Here is a 26469-nt window from a genome sequence, read left to right as displayed (position 1 = left end):
ACCAGATACACAGCATAACCTTCAGGCCATGAATATTCTGCGCCGACGTCGATGTTGAAGCATGGCCAGGGTATCCATACGTTGCCCGACGTTTTGGATTGTCGTAATGGGCCCATTTTTCATCGCCAGTCACAATTCGATGCAAAAAACCCTTTCTTTTGTGCCGTTGAAGCAGTTGTTCGCATGCCATAAAACGGCGTTCAACGTCTCTTGGCTTCAATTCATACGGCACCCAATGGCCTACCTTTCGGATCATTCCCATGGCTTTTAAACGTTTGGAAATGGTTGATTGATCAACTCCCAAAGTTTTTGCAACCTCTTCTTGCGTTTGAGCCGGATCTTGATCGAGCAATTCCTCCAATTCGGTATCCATGAACTTTGGCGGCGCACCCTCGCGTTCTTCGTCTTCCAAGCCAAAATCACCACTTTTAAAGCGTGCAAACCACTTCTGGCACGTTCGCTCAGATAGAGCATGCTCACCATAAACTTCCACCAAGATACGATGACTTTCGGCTGCTTTTTTCTTCATATTAAAATAATGAAGAAGAATTCCCCGCAAAAACACATTATTTGGCACGAAATTCGACATTTTCAAGTGTGGTAAAAATATTGTTGTTTACGCTTCAAATAAAAAACTTATACTGACGTTTGTGCCTTACGACAGTAGCTCTCCAATGAATGTTTGGAAATGTGGATCGATGGAATAATAATCAAGTTACGCCATCTGTTGTAAAACCGCACGAACTTATTCATAGTCCTATTACCACCACAACAGCTCAACCAGCGTGTGAAACATGAGAAAAAAAGGAATGTGGAATGTTCTGGTTGAGCTTGAGGTAGATTTGTGAAGCACAACCCAATGGGATACATATATTGGAATTGGGTTGTCTACAAAGTTCGGTAACAAATTGCCTAGTATGGCTCCTAACGCGAAAATATCTTGCTTGAAAAGAGTATTATTGAAAAATATCTTTAAAATTAAAATATAAACAGCCCACGAGAATCAATTAACTACTAGCTTAATTCGCATTGGCATTGGTGCCACCCGAACAACCAAAGCTTTGAACAAGGGTCATGGAACGGTGGATATATTGGAACCTGTTCTTGTCCCGTGCTGTCTTCTTCTTCTTCTTTTCATCTTTCTAAAATATGACCTCACTAGCCCGTTCAAAGACCTAATTTTCATAGAAACCCAAAATTGGCATAATAATATCCAGCTCATATGCCAATTTTAATATTATAAAAAAAATTGTATGGAAGTTTAAATTCGGACCGAGCCGAACTGAGTATACCCGCATATGTTTGTAAAATTTTTTTTGGGCTGGCTGGGTTTTAATCGAATTAACACAAAAACGGTAACTGTTAAGCTGATAAAATCAGAGGATTGGACGGAAATTTAGTCTTAACATATAGAAATGCCCAGTTTATTATATATAATTTCACTTTCTTATTTCTGATATTTTTATTTTTTTTATTTTACAAATGTTTATGTTAGATCTAAGGGAGCTGAGGAGCAACAAGCGCCCGAAGTTTGGATGAGTTTTGTTGCCTCGTTATTGAGATACACTCACTTTTCCAATCGGGTACGTAGCTTGACCGTTTTTTTGTGGGTTCAACATTTCTACCAAGCTTGCTTTATTAATAACAGACATATCACACTTTTGTTTTTGTTTAAATTACCGTTATATGGCATACCGCGAAATTGGGCGGCCGCCGTAGCTTAATGGGTTGGTGCGTGACTACCATTCGGAATTCGCAGAGAGAACGTAGATTCGAATCTCTGTGAAACACCAAAATTAAGAAAAACATTTTTCTAATAGCGGTCGCCCCTCGGCAGGCAATGGCAAACCTCTGATTGTATTTCTGCCATGAAAAAGCTCCTCATAAAAATATCTGCCGTTCGGAGTTGGCTTGAAACTGAAAGGTCCCTCCATTTGAAATAATTTAATTTTTGTTCGAGTTATTATGCGAACGGATGGACGGACGGACGGGCTAAATGGCCGTGCTCATCATTTTGAGAATTTTGGTATTGATAAGTCTTTATCTAAGTCGATTCCCTTATGCTGTTGCATACGACCGAATTATAAATTCTTATGCAAAAGTGAGCGCGTGTGCAACAATTTTTGTAGCATGATAGACGGAAGTAAAAGGAAGAGGGAATGGTTCGTAATTTCGGAGGGGATTCTGTCATGGTTTGGGCAGCCATTAGTGTCAAAGGAAAACGCCTATATGCTTCATATCCACATAATGTATATAATTATAGAATTTCTAGACGAAGTACTTATTGCAATTTTTTTATGATACTTTCGATTAAGAGTGGATTTTCCAGTATGACAACGCAGCCGTTCATGCTTCCAAATCAACAATAGGGTTTTTAGCAGCCAAAAAGTACCAATTATGGAATGGTCTGCCTGCAACCTTTATCTGAACCCAATCGTAAATGTATGGGCAATACTTTCTGAATCGGTTCTAAAACATGGAAGACAGTTTGATAGCGATAAAAGCCTTAGCAGTGCGATTAATATCGAATGCACAAAAATTTATCAAAATATTATAAAAAAACTTAATCAAATCGATGTCTAGACGACTTCAGCATGTTGAAATCAAAGAAGGATCAAACACGCACCACTAAACTGCATATAAAGAATTATATTCGATTATAATATAAATTTTTTTTGCGGATAAGGAGACTTAAAATGCCTAATGCATCATCAAAACTGCCGTCGCAGCAATGGTATGTCCGGATACTAAAAAACTCCCTCTCGTTTGGAATCGTCGCCCAAGGAGAATATAATAACATTATACTTTTTTCGTTCTATAGATTTTACTTCTTTTAATATTGTAATTAATTTAAGCTTCGTGAAAATGTGTGCTTATTGCAGGATATTTTTAAAAGATTTATCATAAAAAGTTTAAATATTAAAAACAGGTATTGTTGGCACTAAATTGGCAATAAAAATATTAAAAAATCAGTTGTACTTAAAATTCGTTTCATGCGGTGTATATATAATCACTTTTATAAAACTAATTCTCATAAGCATGAAAAAAATTAGCTTCGACAATACTACGAGTATTACAACACTTTTTAGATTACCCAACGTGCAATCTTTTTTTTATTTCCTCAAGATTTTTAGTAGAAGTTAACATACTTCTTCTTTCCAAGCAATCGCGTAATAGCTATAAAAAGTCCATACGCGAGGTGAGGCTATTAAATAACGCAACTGACGCTACTATATATAGAAGTACGCAGGCGTTATAGGTCAGTAACTGGCAACAGTAAAGTGCGCAGCCTTCTCTTTCAACTGCAGTACCCATTGCGTCTGTAAATAAATCAGTAGGCAGATAGAAGAGAAGTGCATAGTGTAGGTGATAAGTGAGTAAATATGTTTGAAATCACAATGAAATGTTTCACAGAGTTAGTTTCGTTATAACATAGCTTCACCTCGTGCACCTTCAATCATTAACAGCAATGCAAATTGGCAATCATACACATTTTATTAGCCACAATTTAATTAAGCTAAAAAAATTATTCAGAACGAAGGAAGAGTAAATTGTTTTTAAATAAGTTGCGTTCTCATTTGAGGCTACAGGACTATGTGTGCACCTTTAGTATAAATAAGTTAAAGTAAAAAAACTTGTCTAACTACTTTACCCATTAAGATCGTTGCAACCAATTATACTCGTAGCAACAACAATAACAAGAGTCACTGCAGCAAAAGCGTTGATATTTATTTAACTATCGTTGGGAATATGCCAATGGCAGCGAAATATTGCCAACAGTCACAGAACTAGAAAAATCCTATTAAAAGTTATTGCAATCAGCATACAATTGTCGAAACGTACATAACCACAAACAAGTCACACGCTTGCTACGTCAACCTGTGTATGCCACTTGCTTGCCCCCATAGGTACTATTTTTTAGCGATGTCTGTGCAACAGCGCGACTATTTGGTTGGTTGCTACCTTGATTGCTGTTTTTTGATTTTTTTGTTTGTTTGGACTTTTTTTGTTTGGTTGTGTTATGAGCAGCTGCTGGAGCGCGCAAAGTCAGTTTTCAAATTGTACACCAATGGAAAGGTTCGCTCAATTGCAAGGCTATTAATTTTTCTCTTTCGGTTGGCTGCTCTAAATATTTGTATTGCTTCTGTTGTTCTCAAGGTGAAATCAGACCAGGTGCTAATATATATAATTAGAATTGCAGCACCTGTTAGGAAAGAGTTAGAAGTTGGTGATGTGCATACTTCTAGAAAAGGTAATTCTTTCAATCTAAAAATTATTCGGGAATCAAAAGTCTCCGTTTGGCGCTCAAGAGGATGCCGCTGTGTCATTGGATGGTATTCGCTCCGTCTACGTTTTTGAAGAAGTATCAACCCATGAAACCCGCCCAGAAATGCTTCATGTTATTTGGAGTTGACAAATGAATATTTGTCCTCTGTACGAAAGCTCTAAGTAATTTTGACTATTTTTATACCCGCACACCTGTGAACAAGAGTATTATAACTTTGTTCTCATAACAGTTTTACCTACACATATATATGTAACGGCATAAAATAATATAGTTCGACCCCAACCGAATTTAGCTCTCCCTAATTTTATTGACTTATCTCCAATCGTTTTCATCGAGCCTGACGTCAAGGTAAATGCGAAGTATTATCGGTAAAGTATTCTGGCGGTTATTTTGAAGCCGTGGGCAGACAAACAGGACTCGACAGCGTCTCACAAAGCTCGAGTGAACCAAGAATGGCTAAAAAACATCGTTCCAAACTTCATAAAGCCCCCTCAATGGCTCTCAAATTCAAGCAAGGTACGAATTTAAAGATTTACCAATCTCGAGGCGCTGAAAAAAGTCATTGTCCGCGAGTGGGCCAAAATATCAAGACACATTCGGGCAGTTTGCGATTTCTGGACCGTCTCAGGTCATAGTCAAGGCAAAAGGTGGTCACATCGAGCAAAAGTAAATTGATTCTCAATTTTGTATTCTTTTTACACATTTTTTGCTTTGCATTGATTAAAAGTAATTTCCAAACTAAATTTATGGACTTTTTAATTGGTTACACTAGAAGTGGCGGACGCTGTAATACAGTTTTTAAGGTATTCGCTCTTCGGTACAAATCCGCATCCAAAGGGTGGGCATTTCCGCGAGTAAAAACATTTGTGCTAAAAACTTTGGCTTCCATATGTACAAGCACATTTAAATTATATTCGGATTTAAAAAAAAGCACCTCTTCACTCAGCTACATTGAGCACTAGGTCTTCAGTACTTGAAGTACTTGAGGTCTTCATTTTTAACGAACAAATTTAATCCTATAAGAGCTTAATTTTGCTTCTAATCTGTTAGTTGAATAACTCTCATATATTTAAGTACTGTAAATAGTTAACACTTCTATGCTTCCAATGCCACTAAAAACTCGCAGAAGCCTGCTGCTTTATCGGCCCTAGTTCTTCCGATATGTCAAAAATTAAATAGTGTTTTGCCCACGAGCTCGGTTGGAATCCTTTTAACAAAAACTGAAGAAGTAAAGTTATCTCCCAATAAAATAAACTACTTATATATATATATCTTTCATCATATTTTTCGCATATTTCGTGGTAGGTTGACGTCCGATTAGACTATTCTGGAGAACAGAGATTTTTAGTAAATTTTCATAGTGATCATAGCGTTGAAGTGACATTGAGGTTGTGATGTGCCGAGACCAGTCGGATCGAATACTTTTGGATGCTCGATACAAGTATCTGAACGAGTGCTAAAATACTCAAGTACCAAAATAGCTGGCTCGGCACATTATTACATTAAGGTAACTTATGAAAAGAAGGTATTACTTTCAAACCGAACCATACATTTTGTTATATTTTATGAATTTTGCAAAAGCAGTTTGACTTAAAAAAGAGATTTGGCTGAGTCGTTGTTTTAAAGACATCGACAGATTTTTTTTAAGTATCTTAAGCTAATTTTTTCTGTCTTCTAGAAAAATATTTTGCAATATAAAGTTTTCTATGAAAAAAGCAATTCTTCAAAAAGGTCTAACGTACGACATATGAGTAAAAATATTTACTTTTACTCGATTTTAAAGCCAATGGGAAAGAAAAAGGAAACAATTTAAAAGCAAATATTAATTAGATTCTCGGATTGTAATGAATTTCGTAGGGGCTACTGCAAAGTTGGACGTAAGTATAGTTGGTTAATGCATAGAAATGCATACATACATACACATATTTATGTTAAATACAAAAGCGCATATGAATGCGCACAGAGAAAATTCGCAAAAAATTATATTAATGCAAATTGCGCTTCCTGAGTGAATATATGTACTTTACAACCATCACATAAACATTCCGATGTTCCAACTGCAGCTAAATATCTGCTGTTGCTCATGCAGCTGGTAGCGCCTCTGCTTTTGCCGCAGTGTAGAAATGAAGAGATGCCAAAAATCTGCTGACAACCCATAAACAAGTCGATCAAATTGACGAGGAATGAACAGGCGAAGACAATCATAATGATTATGATTGAGGTGAACGGTAGGCCGGAAGGCATATACAGATGCGGAAAAAATTTTGAACACCACCAACAACAAGGATTGGGCGAATTCAATGCAATATTCCCTATGTATGTACATATGTATATTATTTAATGATTATGAACAACATTGTAATTTTTATGTTGCGCCGTGATGTTTATTAGCTCGTAATTTATAAACGGCAAAGTCGGTCAATGGAGTTGAAGTAGAAACTTTAAATTGAAAACAAAATAATAAAGTGGGTAGAAACTAATAATATGTGTATACATACATACATATATATTAAGTATGTATGCGGGAAGGGAAATATAAGACAATTCTAAAGAAGTATAATGCCATATATCCATGGCGCGAAATATTCTTGAAACACTGTAGATAAGAGCTCCTACGAGTATTCACATCCTATCCACATCAGAACTTTTCCGGCAGCGATGATAAATAACTTCCCTGCACGTATTTGAATATAATAGGAAAAGTTATTGCAATTCTGAAACTTGCAGGGCTTACTGAAAATAGTTTAAAATTTTAATAATAATAAAAAACAAACAAAAAAACAGAAAAAATCTGATTTGGGATGTTTTCTTAGAAATGGCAACAAAAAATATTTTCCCAAAAATGTTTATAATAGCAAAGCACATTTACTCTAAATCTATAAAAACCATTATGAAAATGATAAAAGGAAACAAAGATATTTAAAAAACTCAGCTAAACATTTTCAACATTGAATAAATCTGAAAATATTTAATTTTTTTCTTTTATTTTTCCACTTTACTTCTTATTCAAACCAGGCAAAAAAGTGACCCCAGATATCGTAGACCAATTTTTCATAGTTAAGGTCAATTACATGGTAGGCGTTTCTTCCTACTCCCACAACATCCTCAAAAAGTCGCGCCTAGCCTTCCCGCAAATTTTCATACGAAGTAAAATCCTATCAGAATACCGTAAATATCATTTTCAATCCCTTTTCGGCCACGTTTGTCTGAAGATCCAACAAATCGTGCTTTTGTGCCATCTTTCTGCTTTGATGAATTGTCATGAATTTTCAAGGATGACAACGCAGCCGTTCATGTTTCCAAAGCAATGAAAGAGTTTTTGGCAGAGAAAAATATTAATTTTAGAATGGCCTGCCTACAACCCCGACCTTAAATGAAAAGTAAGCCATCATCGGTTCGTCCATCATACACAGACGCCTTTCGCATTGTCTTTCGAGAGATTTCAAGCAGCCCAATGTTAGATCATTCGCCTTGAATGCGGAATCTTGCGCCATCTTTCATCTATCCATTTCCTAAGTAGAACTTTGAAACAAAAGCAGTACAATTAAAATCCATTCTAGATTCGCTTGGAGAGCAGCATGGATAGCGGAGAGGTGTATAGTGGAGATGATAATAACTGCATACACTTGTGGTCACATAATTGATTTTATCTTTCTACAATATTTGGTACATTTTTCATACTATATTTCTTACGTTAATCTTGTATACAAATATTTTTACTCCATTGCATAACAAAAATGTTATAAATCAAAGTTCCAAATTTTATACAAAGTTCTCAAAAATTTAACAAAATTTCAAGCAATTTTTTGGACATGCAATTCAGTTTTAGTATGATAAAATGAAAGTTAGAATACGCTCAAAAATCGCGCTGATTTTTGACAGTTTTTTATACAAACAATGTTGATCAGTCTTTAATTAGGCAACTTGATTTTTCTTATTATTATTTCCTATGGTTCCAGGAAGGAACAATTGGCCACAGATGAAGTGACTTCATTATGTGACTACAAATGTGTATACTTATGCATGTATGTATCAAGCGAAATAATATATTGTCCAACATCAATCTCATTATTTTAAAGCTACCTCTTGCATATTTATACGAGGGTTGGCTTTCACATGTTGTGCCTAATAATGAAAACATACTAAAATAATAATGAAAATGGTTTTATTGCTTTTCAAAATATTCTCTTTGGGAGACAAAACACTTGGGCATTCGCTTGAACCAATTTGCAAAGCACTTTTGCCACTCAGAAATCTCACACTCTGTTTAAAGGCCTCAGCAGCTTCTTAAAGCGTTAAAAAACTTGTATCCCGTATTTTATTTTTAATGTTCGGAGAAAAAAGAAATAATAAAACGCCATATCAGGGCTGTATGGCGGATGACTTATTAATCCGATATTTTGAGTGCTCAAAAACTCTCTTGCGTGGGCCGATACGTAGAGCTCGCATTATCTTAGGGGGATGATTCGTTCTCGGCGACTGATTTTCCTTAATTCTTCGAAAACTTCTGTCAAATGAATGACTGTGCACCACTCAAAACTGACTGTTTTAATTTTTTCTAATAGTAGGTACAGTCGCGACATGACCACATTTTCCGAAAAAACAGCCAACCAGTTGCTTTAAGGTGCCTCTTCGGCGAACGAGTTTTGTCTTATAAAACTCGGTTTGGATTACTATTTCCTTTCCGACATAATTCTAAGATTCATCCCCTATTACAATCTTATAAAAGTGCTTTGAACCACCGCGGCTGAATTTCTGCATGATTTCTTTACACCAATCGACACAAGTTCTTGTCTTTTTGACGTCCAAATGTGCATACAATATTGGAAGTAAGCTGGTACCACCAATACTCAAGAATACCTTCATCCCGCGATATGTCACAGGACGATATTGGATTATTGACTGACTCGCAGCATCTTTTGTTTTTGGCATAACAGCCTTTTTTGGACGGCCTTCATGAAATTCATTTAGAGTCAACGGTCACTTTGGAACTCGTTTTAGCAGCGTTTCATTATTGCAAAATGCGGTGCTTCAACGCCAAGAGTCGAAGTATGTTGATTAACGAGCTCCTGTCTTGATAATCGACGTCGCAAATTATAATAAAACAACACACAAACACTTTCACGAGTTAATTCTATATATTGGTAGAGATGACTTTTTCAACTCACTGAAAAAGAACAAATAAAGCTCATTAGTGAAAATGTTACATGTAAATATAACAAGGCTAAAAAATATCAAAATTTTCGATAAAAGTAACGAATAACAGTTCATCGCGCGTAATGTTGCAAAGACTCAAAATATAAAAGCACCCCGCGTGCAAGTGCAGTAGGTTCCTACTACCAATCATTCTGATGCACTCACTGCTCTAACTTACGAACTGATGGAGTGGCTTGTCAACCTCGGTAACATGGAAAACGAATAGAAGCGGAAGCGCTCACTTTAACCAGCTTATTAGTGGCTTGAAAGCAGAATTAGAACCACCAATAATCACACGCTACCTGACGACACTAAACGTCGTCGTAAATGTCGCATCGACTGATTAGTGGGTTAGGTGCAAGGAGAGACATAAAAGCCCATAGCAGGCATGTGGTAACATGTGTAGAGGCAGAACGTGTTAATATTGACAGTTGAACCGTTATGTTCGGCATGACTTTGACATGCCGGTTGCATTTGATTTTTATCTTTTCGGCTATATGAAAAGCCATGCATGTGTGCATATATATGCATGTGTGTAAATATGTATGTATATAATTAATTTTTCTTTTGATGTTCCACCCCAGTGCACATAAATATTTGACATGAAAGTTAGGTGAACCTACAAACTTATGAGCCTTAATGTTGCACAATTTTTAAGTACTTATGTATACACATAAGTAACTACATCAACAACGATTTCTTTTTAATCAAACACTCTTTTCCTCGTATGACTATAATCGTGTGTGTGCTTATACCTCCTCAGATCACGTTTGATATTATCAAAATCATTACCGACATAAGCAATGCCAGAATTATCGTTTGCATCGGTGTTTGTAAGTTGATTAGTGTAGGTATGTGTGGTTTTGGTTATTCTTTAAAGTTTAAGCCGCAGCGAATAGTGAGTAAATATTTGTTCAATAATCTTCGTATCTCTTTTGTTTGTTTTCTATTGAATTCGTGCAACACAGGCACGTAAGCGAGATCGTTCACACAACATATCTGCTTACCTTTGGAATTTGTATACCCGTGCGCACTTGTGCACATGGGTATCGTGATTTTTTTCACATAACACGTACTTGTGTGTAAGAGCTTAGAATAATCGGGATAGATATAGATGAATAAGATATAGAATGGTAAGAGGAGTTGATTAAGTCATCCATGCGTCTGTATAAAATTTAGTATACTAGGTTGTTCATTAAGTTTTGTTCATTAAGAAAATTTTATTATTCAGTATAGTCTCACTGAATATCAATACATTTGTTACTATGAGATTCCGATCAATGAATTCCATCCCAGAATTGAAAATCTACAAGAGATTTAACAGCAACGCTTCCACAGCAGTTATGGCCATATATCTAATAAAAACGCTTCTCACGCATGAGTTTGTTAACGTCTGGAAACAAATGGAAGTCGCTAAGGGCCAAATCTGATGAATACGGTGTATGATCCAACAATTTGAACTTAAATTCATAAAGTTTACCCATTGCCTAAATGTTCTTCTTTCCTTTTGCAAATTGGCTCATTTTTCTCAAATTTTTTTTCTTCAGCTGGTTTAAAAAGATAAAATTATACTCAGAATTTATTGTTTTACCAGTTTATAAGTAATCCACTAGCAAAATTCCTTTCGCACGCCATAGAACTTATGTTAACACCTTCACGGCCGATTTTTGGACACGAACTCGTTTCGGAGCCGAAGTACCAGGTTCACACAACTTTTTAATCTCTTATTTTGATTTAGGATTTTGGCGATAGACCCAAGTCTTGTCTATAGTGATGAATTGATGCACAAAATACACTTTCATTTCGAAAACGCTCTAAATTTTGTTGAAAAAGTGGCAATCGAATGATCCATTGTTAGCGTATTCGGCACCCAATGTGCACACAGCTTTCTAAAGCCCAATACTTCAGTCAAAATATTGCTTACTCTTCCCAATGATATGTCTGGAGTTTTCCTTTCAGTCTTTCGACGACGTTCCAATTCAATATCTCGTATTTTTTCTATGATTTCTGATGTTGTTGCTGTTTTTGGACGTCCTTGACGTGGATCGTCTTCAAGTCTTATACGACCACGTTTAAATTCAGTAACCCATTTTCTGCATACGTTCACAAATTGCCTTTGCTTTTAATTCCAAGAATAAAAATTCAATCAGTGCACAACACTTGATTATTCCCATTGTGGAAAATATTGCGATACGTCGATGCTAAATGACTTGTAAGCAAATATTAAAGTGACAGATTAAAATGAAACTTCACATGCGTGCATATGAACAGTGTGCCAAATATTAAAAAAAAATTACAATAGTCTAGTAGCAACGCCCGCTTTAATCGAACCGCAAAACTTCTTGAACAACCTAGTATTTCAATGAAACTTGGTAGATTGGTTAGCATTACAAATATACAGGATCGGTCAATAACCACGGACACTCCTTTTATGGTAATTAAAAAAAAAAAAAAAAAAAAAAAAAAAAATTTATATAAATAAAGCAAAACTATTCAAATTTCATACAATTAACAGTCAAGCCAAATTAAATTTTACTAAAATGTGCACGGGTATATAAAGTTCGGTGCGGACCGAATTTAGTACCTCCTTACTTGTTATTCATACTTCTTTTAATGTTGGCTGAATTTTTAATGTAAACTTTGACGAAGAAGAGAAGGCAGTGGTGTCAAATTCGGAGCAAAAGGCTTTTGTTTCACATCTAATTTGGAGATAAAAAGAAATAATAGATGAACAAAAGAAATTGATTAAAATAATATAATTGGAACTCTGTAATGAACAGAGAAAAAATTAATAGCTTTTTCTTTTTTATGCCGGCTATAAAATCATTAAAAAAAGTAAACTCTTTCCTATTTTCTTTTTTTACTTTCGTTATTTTATTTGAAAGAAAAGAATAAATGTATATGAATGTATAATAAAGCGAAAACAAAATAAAAAATGTGAATAAATATAGCCGCACTTTGTAGTGGCTGAGTATGGTTAAATTAATAAAAGGAAACGAGAAACCAAATATTCCTCATATATTTCATTTCACAATGCTCAGTTATCTGCATTATCCAGTTTATCGAGTTGGCCGACTTTGGAACATGCAAAATCCCGAGCTTTCGACCACAAGTGGAAAGAGGTGTAATATTTATATAATTGAAATAAAACAATGAAAATTCAAATTTATTGTCAAAAAACCCCTATTGAAAAAAATACCTCCAATCTTATCACCTTTTATAAAGACACGCTTACATCCTTTTTCTAATCTTTAGCCAAACTTCTATTCTACCCATATTTAGAGGATAGATGATTTGTATGAGCAATTTTCTTCATATCAGGGCCATCAGAATGGTATTTACACACAAATCCAGACGGGTACAGCTGACAAATAATTTCTTCTAATCTCAATATATCTAATCCGATAGTAATCTTATTTCATTTGAGAATATGTTCCATCGCAAAAAAATTCGTTGGAAAAATATAATTTTCCTCCGCCCTGAGCTCGGAATTTGTTTGCCAACTGTGAGCCCACATCCGCATCTAAGCTTCCAAGAAATTATTATTTTTCATAGTTTGAAAGTTGGAAGCAACTCTTAGACGCAAACATTAAGATGCCATTGTCCATTATAATCGGCGGAACTCCTGCCTATTGACATTTAAACATTTCAGATTGATGCACGATTCTCATCGCTGATGAAAAGTTGCTAAAGTTTCTAAAATTAAGAGCGTCCCTTTCTTACAACGAAGAAGATTGTTATTGTTGTTGTAGCAGCATAAGCATTCACCATACATATGCGGGGAATGCTGCTGCAGTGACAGTCCTTGGCCGGATATAAATACCGGTCGTTTCGGTTCGGACGTTCATTAGAACGGCAAAGGTTAGTTATGTTGAGATCCATGATATCCTTATTCTTTGAAGAAGACTGGGCATTCACATATGTAATGGAATGCAGACTCATGGAATCTAGACTAATTTCAGGCAAAGCTAAGTATTATTAATTTCGCAAATTATGTTTAAGAACTCTTTCAAGGGAATAAATTGCGTTGTATAGGTTTTTAATATTAAATTTAGACTGTTGGGAGTAGTTGAATCTATGCAACTACTCATAGTGCTTCTGTGACACAAATTGGCTAACTACGTCTTATGAGTGGAAGTGAGTTAGCTACCACTAATCGATTTTGCGTGTTCTATATGTCAGCAGAATACAGAGCATCCCTGTGTACTGTTTTTTTATTACTCATATCTAAGAGTCCATACCATAAATATGTGTAACAACCGAGTTTTGAAGACATCTCTTTTCTCTTCTCAACCAAATTCCTTAATCTTATTGAAGGTAATATACTTTCTTGCACAGGTTGGCTTTTTTGCCAACCTCTAATCATTACTTTTAGAGAAATATTTGAATCGATGCACATACCGGTATTTTGATAATCTAGGCGGCCAAAAGTCAATTTTGTAAAATGCATTAATTGATTTTAATAATGAATAAAATAGAAAGATAACACAATAGAGTATTCACTCCACCCCCTCTCGCGCTTTTTCGTCGCGTGCGCTACAGCCGTATTGGCAGTCAAAAGTTCATTGCTTATCACACTACACATATCTCGCTCGGCGTTCGGCAAGTAACAAATTTTCAAAAAAGTAAAGTTAACATATTTAAAGTTATATGTCTCGTTTTAATGATGGAAATTGAAGCTTCAGGTATATTTTTTCCAAATTTAATTAATATTTTATAGATTTTGTTCATTAATAACCTAATTTATTGAATTCCGTACAAGGAGAAATAGTGCATTTTTTACACATATTTTTTTTATTTGTTAAGTTGAAAGTTATACTTCCAAGTCCGTCCAAGCTTGAATTTTTTTTTTCAGATTGTGTACATATGCTTTGAGATGTAGAATAAAGTAGAATTAGCCGCAGAAAACCGCAGATTAATTAATTGTGGAATTTCAAAAGTTTCATGGAATAGTTTTTTTTTAAAGCGTTTTCTATACTTGTTATTTTTTGGTTTGTTTAAGGTTCTCAAGGCACTTCAGGGGTTCGAATTGTAACTCGAAAATACCTATTCGACCGCATACAAGCTCAGAATTTACCAAATTTGGACGAAAAATTAAACTCTTTACAACAGCAGCTTTTGTCAAGTGAAAAATACTCTGACGAACAGATATCAGCTCTTAAGCACAATTTTTCACATTTTAAATCACAAATCAAGAAAAAGTGGCTACAAGTACATAAAAAGGAAGATGTTTTCCTATCAAAGTACAAGTCTTGGTTGGAAGGAGGTTTTGAATTAACTGTTGCAGCAATACCGAAACGATGTGGCCGTCCTCAGAAACATTTCAGTGACTCAGGTGGAAGATCTAAAAGACGCAAAACTGCAGAACTCAGATCTACAGTTAAGGACAGAAACTTGATTATGCATGCAGCTTCAGTAGAGTTAATCGAAAGTGGAAAGAAAGATGCTTCTAAAGTATTAAAATACATTCAAAATTCTCCGATACGTGCGACAAAATACAAAAAGGCATTTTCAAACACTAGGAAAAAAGAAATCCACTGTTTAATAATAATAACTAAAACATTAATAATGATGTCTATTTTATATAATTTAGCCTATAAATACCCAAGAAAAAATCATTTTCTATTTATTCTAGTACAAAATGGTTGTACCTATAAAGATACCACGGTCAGTTAAGGGTTAATTATATAATAGTTCAATTAAGTTCAATAGTTCAAAAAGTCCATTGTCTAAATGATGATGAATAAAAGTATTTAAGACTATAAAAAACGTTAAAATAGTTTTGGCCGCCTAGATTATCAAAATACCGGTATGTGCGATGATGGCACTAGAGTAAGAAATGGTTACTAAACTAAGTAATCAAGCATAAAGTCGTGTAGCGTACCTTTATAACAACATTTTATACACAAAACAAGACAAATCGTTATGAGAAGATACTTAAATGAATGATTTATTTGGTCTACGTTTTTTTTTTTAAACTCTGTGATTTTTGTAAATACACCTCATCCATTTTTCATTGTGAAATCGTTTAACCTACATACGTTTACTGCATATTTGCATATCTTGCCTTTTCTTACAACATTTTCAATTACATACCGTTACACACAAGTTTTGTTTTCTACTCTTGCTCCAAATAAAAAAGCAGATAATCGAGATGCATATTCGACCACCCGCGGTGCTTCATGGCCATCATCGGATTTTATTGATTGAGTTCTTCTTTTATGCTTAGTTATTTATTTATTTATGCGCAAAAGTTTCCATGAAAAAGAATTGCTGATTAAAAAGCAAAATAGTTTTGCGTTTTACTAATCAAACAGTGAGACAAATAAGAAGAGAAATAAAATACTTTACATTCGAAGAAGAAAAACTCATTGTATCCAAAAAATACCGAGAATTGATCATCTAAAAGGCCCCTTTAAAGGGAGAGGAAGGAAAAAAAGTAACTAAGTTTAGGCCACTAATCATTGTGAATGAATTACTGACCAAAAACTCAACACAAATCATCCAACAACCAACGAATTCACGAGGGGTCAATTTTCGGTCTGTGTAAACGTGAAATTAAAAGTTTTTCCCATTTTCATTACATTCTAAATTCGCATTTCATGAAAAATGAAATGAAACTTTAAAATGTACTCACATGAAAATACTAATGGGGAACGAAACGAGATATTTCCACCTTTTCATTTTCCACTCGATTCTGGTTGCGTATTAAAGTGCAAGCAACTGTCAAAATTCCAAATAAAAATGTTCTTTTCACGACAATTTGTATGTTAAAAAATGGAGAAGAAGGTCCGTTTAAATATTTTGTTACAATTGAATTACCTTTAAACAACAGTTTTAAGCAAATGTAGCATATGAGGAAACGTTTTTCTTAAAAATGAATGGAAAAAAAATTAATATGAATAAGTTTTAAAATTGTTGTTATTGGTAAAAACTTCTTCCACTATTTACAAACGTTGCTTTTTTGAAATGAAATATTAGTAGGGAAACTAAAATGTACTTCAGGTTGCTCAAAGTCCTTTAAATAAACCGCGTCGTTGGTGGTCATTGAAGGGATTTGGTCCATCGCGAAGTGAGCGTCTCAGCACTCTCAACAAATTCTTATAAATATTAAATTATTTTCACATTAGGCCTAAGTTTACTAAAAATCACGAACCCTTTGGCTTAGCTCGACATTTGTTTTGAAATTTCACACTTCCAAAAGCTTCACGGCTACGGTGGAAACGGAACACGTTTATCATGGCACAAACGAGAATCGTAAAATAATCGCTTGTGAAAGGCAAAGTGAATAGTGCCTGAAAACGTAAATGAAAACTTTTTTCTCTTCACGCTTACACAGAATGAGAATTGACCCGCTGATACGGCTCCGGCTGACCTTTATTCATTTCAAACCTCAAATTACTACATCGAGGCACAAAGAAATGAAAGAGATAAGAAATGCATAAGTGACCTACACAATGCTAGTTCAAGTTTCGTGTGTTATGATACTCAATATACACTATTGCACTAGGAGATCATAGCTTTGCTCACATGGCGGTTATTTTTAAGAGCCGAAAGCATAAAAAGTTCCTCAAAATGGCTGAAAAATTATCTAAGCAATATTTTTCCGTCAGTCTATCTGTCCAAGGTAATGGTAACCGGAGTAAAAATATACTAAGTTCATCAACGAGGCTAGGTACCATATTACAAACAGCTTTGGGTTCTTAAGTTGATATTGAAAACTGTCAAATTGAACAATAATCACGTCCACCTTCCGTGTAACCGTAATTTTAAAATTTTCTGGAAACACGATATTTCAGGAAATTTATTAAGTACTACAAATAGAATTTTCCATCGTTTTCTGCCACATCGGAATGGCGAAATCGCAAAAACCACCTTTCCAATATTAGATGAAAGAATTCAAACGCTGAAAAATAATCCCGTCAGAAGTCACTTTTGATATTAAAGGATTCGAGTAGGTCCTTCCAATTCTGAAGAAGCTGGTAGTACTGCTCAACGCCACTTTACAAAGTCTTATTAGATTTGCGGTGGTACAAAATTTAAGAAATATATAGCGGCATATACAGGGTAACCGGTGGCAGGATACGATTGTAAATTTCAAACTTAGCGTTAGTTTCGTTATTCACGCAGTTTATTTAGTCATAATGTCGCAGTGCGCGGATGAACAGCGTGCGTTCGTAATCGAAGGTATTCCAAGGCCAATGGTTCTTGTGCAACTGCTCGTCATAGATTTTATTCACGTCACCATATTCGACATTTACGTGATGCACCAAGTGAATATTTGATTCGTTCATAGGAGCGAAGGTTCACTGTCGAACAAGAATTTTTTTTAATGAGTTTGAATTTGCAGCGGCATTGCTTCGAGTATCGCCTGTGTAAAATTCCTGTCCAGCAAAAATCCCCTAAATCGTAAGTCGCTTCGCCCATTATACAGCACTCAAATTTCTACAAAAATCCTTTTTGGGTGTTTGGCCGAGCTCCTCCTCATATGTTGTTCCACAAATGGAGAGACCTACAATTTTAAGCCCACTCCGAACGGCAGATTTTTTTTAGAGGAGCTTTTTCATGGCAGAAATACATTCGGAGGTTTGCCATTGCTTTCCGAGGGACGACCGCTATTAGAAAAAATGATTTTCTTCATTTCGATGTTTCACGGAGGATCGAACCTACGTTCTCCGAATGGTAGCCATGCAAAAATCTTCCGCAGAATCTTTCTCTCAAGCACTCCAAGTGTCGCCTCATCGGATATTTTCATCGTCTAAGCTTCTGCGCCGTACCTTAGGATGTCATGATGAGAGCCTTGTAGAGTGTTAGTTCTGTTTGTCGAGAGAGGACTTTACCACCAACTGCGTACTTAGTCCAAAGTAGCGCTTATCATCATTACATATTGCTATTTTGGCTTAACTGGCAATTTTACTCTTTCTACTATAATAACGGAAAATTCATGAAATCATATTAAACGGTGCCTTTATAAAATTCTCAGAAAGGGAACGATGGCCTAATCCTTATTTGAAAAAGTTTATTCTAAAACTTGTTTGAATAACTTTTTTAAATAACCTTGGACTTTAATAATTACATATATATTTTTCTCATTCCCTCACCTTGCTGCACGAATACATAGTCCATACATATACGCTAATATTAATAATCCAAATGGTATAATTATGCGCGCATCCTCTCACCAACGAGAATAATTAAAAAGTAATGCTTTCAATAAACGTAATAGTTTTACCGTAATACACGTACAATAACTTCTTACCAACTACAGCTATGAAATATGTTATGTTAGTAAATAGATGTATGTATGTGTAAATGTGTGCATAAGAGCTTTCAACGTCAAACTTGTACCTCAGAATCAAATTCCCACACATGGCTGCACATACATACTCTACATAACAAATAAGCAAATGTATTTGCAAATTCATGTGCAAACAATTATGTGTTGGCTTCCCACTTTTGCATGAATAATTACAATGTTTATAGCAAAATAAGCGTTAGCTTCCGCATGCTCCACATAAAGACGTATGTATATCTGTACATTCATGCATATGCAGCCATGAGAATGCGGTGGCAAGTTGAATACTTGCAACTAGGATTGTTGAATATTTGTTTAATTCCGTTCACTCATACTAATATATACACATATATGCCTGTGTTCCCAATAATAGCAGCGCGACATATTCCAAGATTTTGATTATTTATTTATTTTTAAATTTTCATAAAACTTCAAAACTTTTTAATCAAAGATCTTAAAATAATTTCGAGTGTGCATATTTTTAGCCCATTAACTTTTTGGTTTAAAAAAGCTGCCCCACCTATTTGTGGCGTGCGTCTGAAGCAGCTGAACTTAAGTCTACCACTATCTGACTGTCGCAGCATCTTTCAAACTAAGTAAATAGCTATAAATGAGGTTGCGTTGTGGGTCAAGAACTCGTCTGTTGCACCACAACTGATCACAACTCTACTCTGCTAATCAAGCTGCCATAAAATCTCTACAGTGCAATAATACTTCTTCCAAAGTGACAATGGAATGTAGGCCTATTCTTAATGAGCTGGCTAAACAGTGTACCACGAACGTTGTCTAGGTTCTTGGACACAGAGGCATTCCTTCAAATTACATCGCGGATGAGCTGGCTAAGAGGGGAACTGATCTTAAATCAATCAATTCTATACAATATGTATGCATCTTTTTATCCTGAAGCCAACTCTGAATTAGGTCAGTCTGCATCGCGTAAGCCAACAGATGCACCACGCAACCCAATTGCGAAATAACTAGCCAGGTTTAGATTAGATGGAATGAGTGCTGAGCTAGACTCCTCATCAATCCACACCGGTCTTCCAGTAGTACGGTGGTTGGTATCATCAACGGGCAATATCTAATGGGGGACATGGGAAACGTGTGGGCTTTCCCTCAAATTGCTTCTGTCACAACTGTAGAAACGAGAACCAATGAAAACTTCCTCTTCCACTGTACCGACAACGCGATATTGCTGCCTAAACTCTTACTTGTTTGAATGTATAGCAGACTTTGAATCGGCAGACATCCACAGTATTTTTCCGTTTATCCGAAAGACGAAGTGGTTTCACCACATTGAGAACTATAGGAGGAACTAGAGTCCAATCTAGTGGTATCACAATGAGCCCCCAGGCCTAAGTGGGACCCTTATGGAGAGTGGCAACAACCGTAACCAAACCTAGCCTAACATGTGGTATAATCAAGTGCAAGAAGTGACTCAATCGTGTGGAAAAAAGAAAAGTATATAGTCAAAATTTCGCATTATGTACCGCTGCTATTATTGTGAACACAGGTGTATTTAAATACGTATATACAAGCGTATTTGTGAAACAGATGCTGCACTTTTAATATCATATATACTACATACATACTTACACACATGCACATAATAACAAATTTGTATAGTCAGCTCATCATATTAATGTAATTATCCAAATTTTTGGCATACTTCATAGAAGCATTGTGAAGTGAAGGTACACAAACGGTGTGTACACGGCTATACGAAGTACGAGTGTCCACTGAAAAAAATCATTTGTCTCTTATTTTTATATTAATATACATCAAATTGAGTTCAAGTTTTGAAACTGTAGTGGTTTTTCGTAAAAAATTTACAAAAAATCTAAAAAAAATTAATGTAGGTACTTGTACGGCTAAGCATAAACCTAGACTCGGAGGCCTATCTTACTTTTCTTGAATTATTTAAATAAGTAAATTTTTAAAATAGTCCAATCGCTGTGGCTTCAGTATGCGGGAAAATTTTAGCTTGAAAGCCAACTTTTTTTTTCTCATATTTCATTCACCCAGTTCACAACTTTGCAATTTCCATCAAGATTATACAATTTTTCGATTGGCATAGTTTCTGCTACTCAATTACCATAGGTTGGGATGATCAAGTGATCATGGACTGGGCTTTATTTGATACTCCTAATTGGAAATGATATTCCACAGTTCAAGAATGAAGAAATGGCTAAATAGCTTAGGTTACTGTACCAATCAGGAAGCCTATTTAGATAAATATTTTATTTTTTTCGCTAGCAATTTTCATGTTACTTATATAAAGGGTGGTTAAATTTTAAGAGCCGATGTTGAATGTGAACCACACCGAAACGTCAAGTTTTTTTCTGCATTTCATTTGACATTTTTCAATTTCAATTTTAACCATGGAAAGATACACAATCGAGCAACGCATTAAAGTTATGCAGGCTTATTATGAAAACGGGCGTTCAAATCAAAATGCATATCGCGCACTTCGTGATTCAGTGATGAGGCACATTTTCACCTCAGTGGATTTAGGCGAAAGATAATCCAATAGTGAATGCCGAAATACCAATGCACCCACAAAGAATGACTGTTTGGTGCGGTTTATGGGCCGGCGGCATCATTGGGCTGTATTTTTTCCAAAATGAGGCCGGTCAGGCAGTTACTGTGAATAGTGTTCGCTATCGTAAGATGATAACGAACTTTTTATGGCCCGAATTGGAAGATATGGATGTGGACGATATGTGGTTTCAACAGGACGGTGCCACTTGTCACACAGCTAACGAAACAATGGGTCTTTTGCGCGAAAAATTTGATGGCGTCGCGGTGATGTCAATTGGCCGCCAAGATCATGTGATTTGACACCGCTGGACTTCTTTCCTTGAGGTTATTTCAAAGAAAAGGTGTACGTCGATAAGCCAGCAACAATCAAGAGCTAAAGGATGAGATGATTCGGTACATTAACGGCATATAACCTCATTATGCCTCAGCGTCATCGCAGATTTGGACCATCGGAAGGAGGTGTGGCCGATATTTCATAATTTACGTAATTGAGCCATACCAATATTATCATAATAAAGAGAAATGAAAATAATTTCCTAAAAAATTGTATTTTATTCAAAATCAACACCGGCCCTTAAAACTTAATCACCCTTTATTTATATAATTGGTGCTTACACCTCTTTTTTGAGTAGTTGGCCGAGCTCCTGTTCATATTCGTGGTGTGCGCCTTGATATTCTCCTTCGCCCACTCATGGTGGTTATGGTTTATAAATACTTTCGGACTTATCGCTTGGCTATCTTCACTACGTCGTAGGAAAGCTAACCGATTCGAAAATAGGTGCGCCGCACAAATCCCTTCCCATAAAGGTAGCAACTCAGAAGGAATTAAATTAATTACTGAGCATCTTACTTTGCACCTTACCTGGGAGCATACTAGCCTTGTTGTGGAGATGTTGACTGTCTTAATGGCAGTATTTTGACAAGTTAAAAGCTTCCTACACTGTGCTTCACTAGTACCAGGCTACCAAATGGATACTACGTAATTCAATGTATTGTTTTAAATGTCGCCATTTATATGTGTTTGTCTTTGCCCCAAGTGCTACATACCACCGATTTGAGGACCTTGTTACGATTTTGGAGCTTAGAGGCACTGCGGTTGCATGCGCGGAGAAGGAGAGCAAACTAGCGTAAGTGGTGTGTCGTCGACTTTAACCTTTAGCAGTAATTTGACCTCCTTCTTCCCAAAAGTCTATGAACAACTTTCGACGACTTTTCTTCTGACTCTACTATCATCTTTTTTATGTTTTTCCTCGGTGTACCAGAATTTAATTGCATTTCATTCGGCGGTTAACTTCTAGACTGAAGTGTGCGAATGAGCACAGCTCGAAATTGCGAAAAAATTATTCCAACAAAATTATAATAATAGCTTCAAGAGCGGCTACAGGCAGTCATCATATCCCACAAATAGCAAGGATACCTCAACGAAAGTCCATGCAAGTAGATCTACGTACGTACATAAAATCCGTTTGCCTTTGAGTAGTTAGGTAATAAATGAAAGTGCTCACATGCATAGCAACCAATACTTGCATAGTTTAATAATGAAATGCAAGCTATCTTTTATTTTACGTAAAGGCCAGTGCGCGAATATTTTCGCAAGGCAAACAACGAACGACTTATTGGCTGAGCGCATTTATTTAATCAGCAGTGAATAGAAGGTTCGGAGAGATTGGTTTAGCGTGCACTTAGCGCATTAACAATTTTATTGTGCACGTCCACAGGATACGAGTATCTATCTATACAAATATTTATATCTACATGTATACAAGCTCGCTACTAAATATTATATGTATACATACATATGTGGGTGTGCATAGCGATGCAGTCTTTTGAAGTGCAGTGAACACTTATTCTGGCAACTAAATAAAATATAAAAGCACTTTTAGTCTTGCACAACTTACACATACCACGAAATTGCAATTCAATTAATTTTATTGAAATTCATGTGCAAGAAAAAGTAGTAAAAGAAAGAGTAAGCTTACAAACAGCTTCCGGCAATAAAAAACTAAATCGTATGAAAATAGCACGACAAACTAAGTTAGTTGAATGCAAGCTAGACAACTAAGCGGTTATGTACTCATAAAAGTGTTTTAAATCGTACTACCTGAAAAAGTGCCCGTCGCTTTTGGTAAAAAATCTTTACCGACTTAATTGAGGGAACAGGGGAACAGTTTTGCACCACCAAAATAATTTTTGAATGCTACAAAAGGTGTTAATCTCCCGGTACTCTGATTATACAGCGGATGAGATTGAACCTCCTTTCAAGCTCTTAGATTTTCTGGCACGGCAACATCCTTCGAATTCAAAAATGCTGTCCACATCTGATCGATCATAGGCTTCAATCTGGCCAGCTGCTTGAGGTGAAAATCAGATAATTGAGGTTAAAATCAATTTATAGTGGATTTCCTTTCCTTCACACCAAACATACAGCAAAACTTTTTAACCGATAATCTGGGCTTGAGCCGGCTCAAAGCCATTTGACTGTAGAACTTTTCGGCTATTTCCATCAGTCTACCGTATTATACCAGAATAGAACCACCGCTTTGCAGTTGCATTTGATACTGCTGAGGATCCATAAACAGCACAAATTATTTGGTTACTTATTCCGACTTTTCACCTTAGACGCAGTGGTACTAAAGAATGTATAAATTTTTTTTACCCCCGTTTTGGAACGGTTTAATATTCAACCTGCTTCACAAAACACAAAACAATGAAATAAAAATTGTTTGAAGCGATACAGTGTATATATCATGAGATAAAGTCTCAGAACTTATACATATATACTATTGTATGTATCATATATTGTATCTTCAAAAATAAATACAAAATAAAAATTTGAAAAAGAGCCGGAGTTATTTGCCTTAAAAAATGTCATACCAAAATTTTCAACATTGAATAATTCTCAGAATTTTTTCGAAACTTGTTCGGTTGCACTCAAACCTACAAATATACCAATTTTCAGAAAAGTTTACTACAATTATTGGAGCAGTTGACATGGAATCGTTCAGCTGGGTTAGATTTGCCTTTCCAGTTTTAATATACTTTAACTTTCACCTTGCCCACTTAAAAGTTTCAGACTATTATTTAGATTTGTTTACAAGTCCTCTCTACTTTTTACGAAGCCGTTTTCTACAAACAACAGCATTCAAGCTTTTCCAATAAAAATTAAGACCGAAACACTCATACTAGTAGCCAACTTTATGGATTAGTTTTCCCGACTTAAAGGGTTTCTCAAGTAAAGATCCCCTTCGAGGTCTTTCTACAAGAGTTGTCGAATTTTTATCAATCTTGTACAACGTTGAAACTTGGATTACCATAGTTTTATTAAGGAATGCACTATATTTTTATAAAAAAAAAAAACAAAAAAAAAGTTTAAATTGAGAAATTAATAAATAAATGGTCAGAATCTGTTAAATTATTGTGATGCTTCTATGGAGAGATTCAAAGAAAAAAATTATAAAAAAATCAACGCAATCTTCCAGCAACTTCAAATTATAACTTTTTATAATTCAATTTAATGGGCTATAAAACTGCATACCTATTATACTTCTTTTTTTTATTTCTGATTAAAAATTTTAAAGTCCTGATGACGATTTGTCGAATTTTTATCAATCTTATAAAAAGTTAGAATCTTGGATTGACCTACTTTTATTAAGAAATGAATTATTATATATGTTTATAAAAAAATAGTTTAAATTGAGAGATTAATAAATATATGGTCAGAGTCTTTTAAACTATTCCGCTGCTTTTTCTTCTTCGTGGGCATTATACATATGTATGAAGCTGAACTTGTTTGATCGCTCTCTGATTTGCATAATTACCCCTTCGGTAAGCCTTGCCATATGTACAAAAATCAATTTCCCCGAAACTGTTACTTGGGGAATTTCTCAAATAATCGCTTCACTTAAGACTATGAACAATTTTTTGCAGGAAATTTTTATTTAATGACCAAACACTAAAAACAATAACTACAAAGGCATTCACACGTATCAAAATCATACAAAAGTAAAAGGAATTGCGTAGTGGAAGAGAGTAATATTTAATGGCAAATACGAGCATACACACGAGTACGAGTATTGCATCGAGAATTAGTAGCCCACTGTTGTAAGTATTTTATTTTTATTACCTTTTTCCACATTAGCAACAAATATAAAGCCAAAGTAAGCAATATATTGGAGTTAAAAAAAACTCTACTAGAGAAAAAGAAGAATGGGTGTATGGTGCAAATGCAATCGAGCGTAATAAAAAGTGCAGCATAAGCAGCTGGCAAGAGGAGCCAGAGAAGAGGGCAGCCCGGTTTAGCTGTCATCAACAACTGCTGCGTTTGCTGCAATAATCTCTGTGTACAACTGCAGCCGACAACAGTAAAAAATATCCATAATACCAAAATGAATAAAAAAGTCAATAGCATTTCATCAAAGTCAAGCGCAAAATCAAACATCAAAGCGTGCAACAGTAATTGTTGTCGGTCAATCGATTCGGTTGATTGGATACGCAATGTTTAATAAGGAAAACTTGTAGAAGCCACGCGCTGAATACAACCACGGTTAGTTGCGGCCATTTATGGTCAACTCTGCGCCAACATAACATCAGCCACGCTCTGCTATTAATGAGCGATATTTATGTGAAAATTACGATATTATATGACTAATGCACGTAATGGTTGAAGCAACTTAAATTATCATTTTTACGAAGAAATGTTGGTATTTGAGTGTGTATATCTGTCTTATATACGTATATATATATATATACATATATATATTTATATATAATTGACGCGTATAACGTATGTTGAATGCTTGGCCGAGCTCCTCCTCGAATTTGTGGTGTGCGTCTTGATGTTGTTCCACAAGTGGAGGGACCTATAGTTTTAAGCCGATTCCAAACGGCAAATGGTTTTTATGGCAGAAATACACTCGAAGGTTTTCCATTGCCTGCCGAGGGGCGACCGCTATTAGAAAAAACCTTTTTCTATTATTTGATATTCTACGCACCCCTGAACGGTGCTCACGCACCAACCACCTTTATATACATAGTGTATAGCTATTATTAGCATTGTTGTGTATAGAACACTGCCACTTTGAGATTTACTGCTTCCCATTAAAGAAATCAGATAGTGTCCTTAAATGTTACTTTCAAGAAAAACTATAGT

General features: G+C 35.4%; 1 protein-coding gene across 2 annotated transcripts in view; it reads left to right on the top strand.

The window, feature by feature from the left end:
* The window catches only part of LOC128862371 (EGFR adapter protein), a 108789-nt gene that overhangs the window by 4575 nt on the left and 77745 nt on the right, over window positions 1-26469 (top strand). Inside the window, exon 1 of one of the 2 annotated variants that reach the window (XM_054100950.1) lies at window positions 24975-25421. The exons of the other annotated variant lie outside the window; for it this stretch is intronic. The gene's annotated coding sequence lies outside the window, so the exon portion shown is untranslated. Of the gene's footprint in view, window positions 1-24974; window positions 25422-26469 lie in introns of those variants that run through there. 2 annotated transcript variants of the gene reach the window in all.

The sequence above is a fragment of the Anastrepha ludens genome, chromosome 4 (genome assembly GCF_028408465.1).
Source record: "Anastrepha ludens isolate Willacy chromosome 4, idAnaLude1.1, whole genome shotgun sequence".
NCBI classification, from domain to species: Eukaryota; Metazoa; Arthropoda; class Insecta; order Diptera; family Tephritidae; genus Anastrepha; species Anastrepha ludens.
This window is presented reverse-complemented; position numbering and strand designations above follow the sequence as displayed.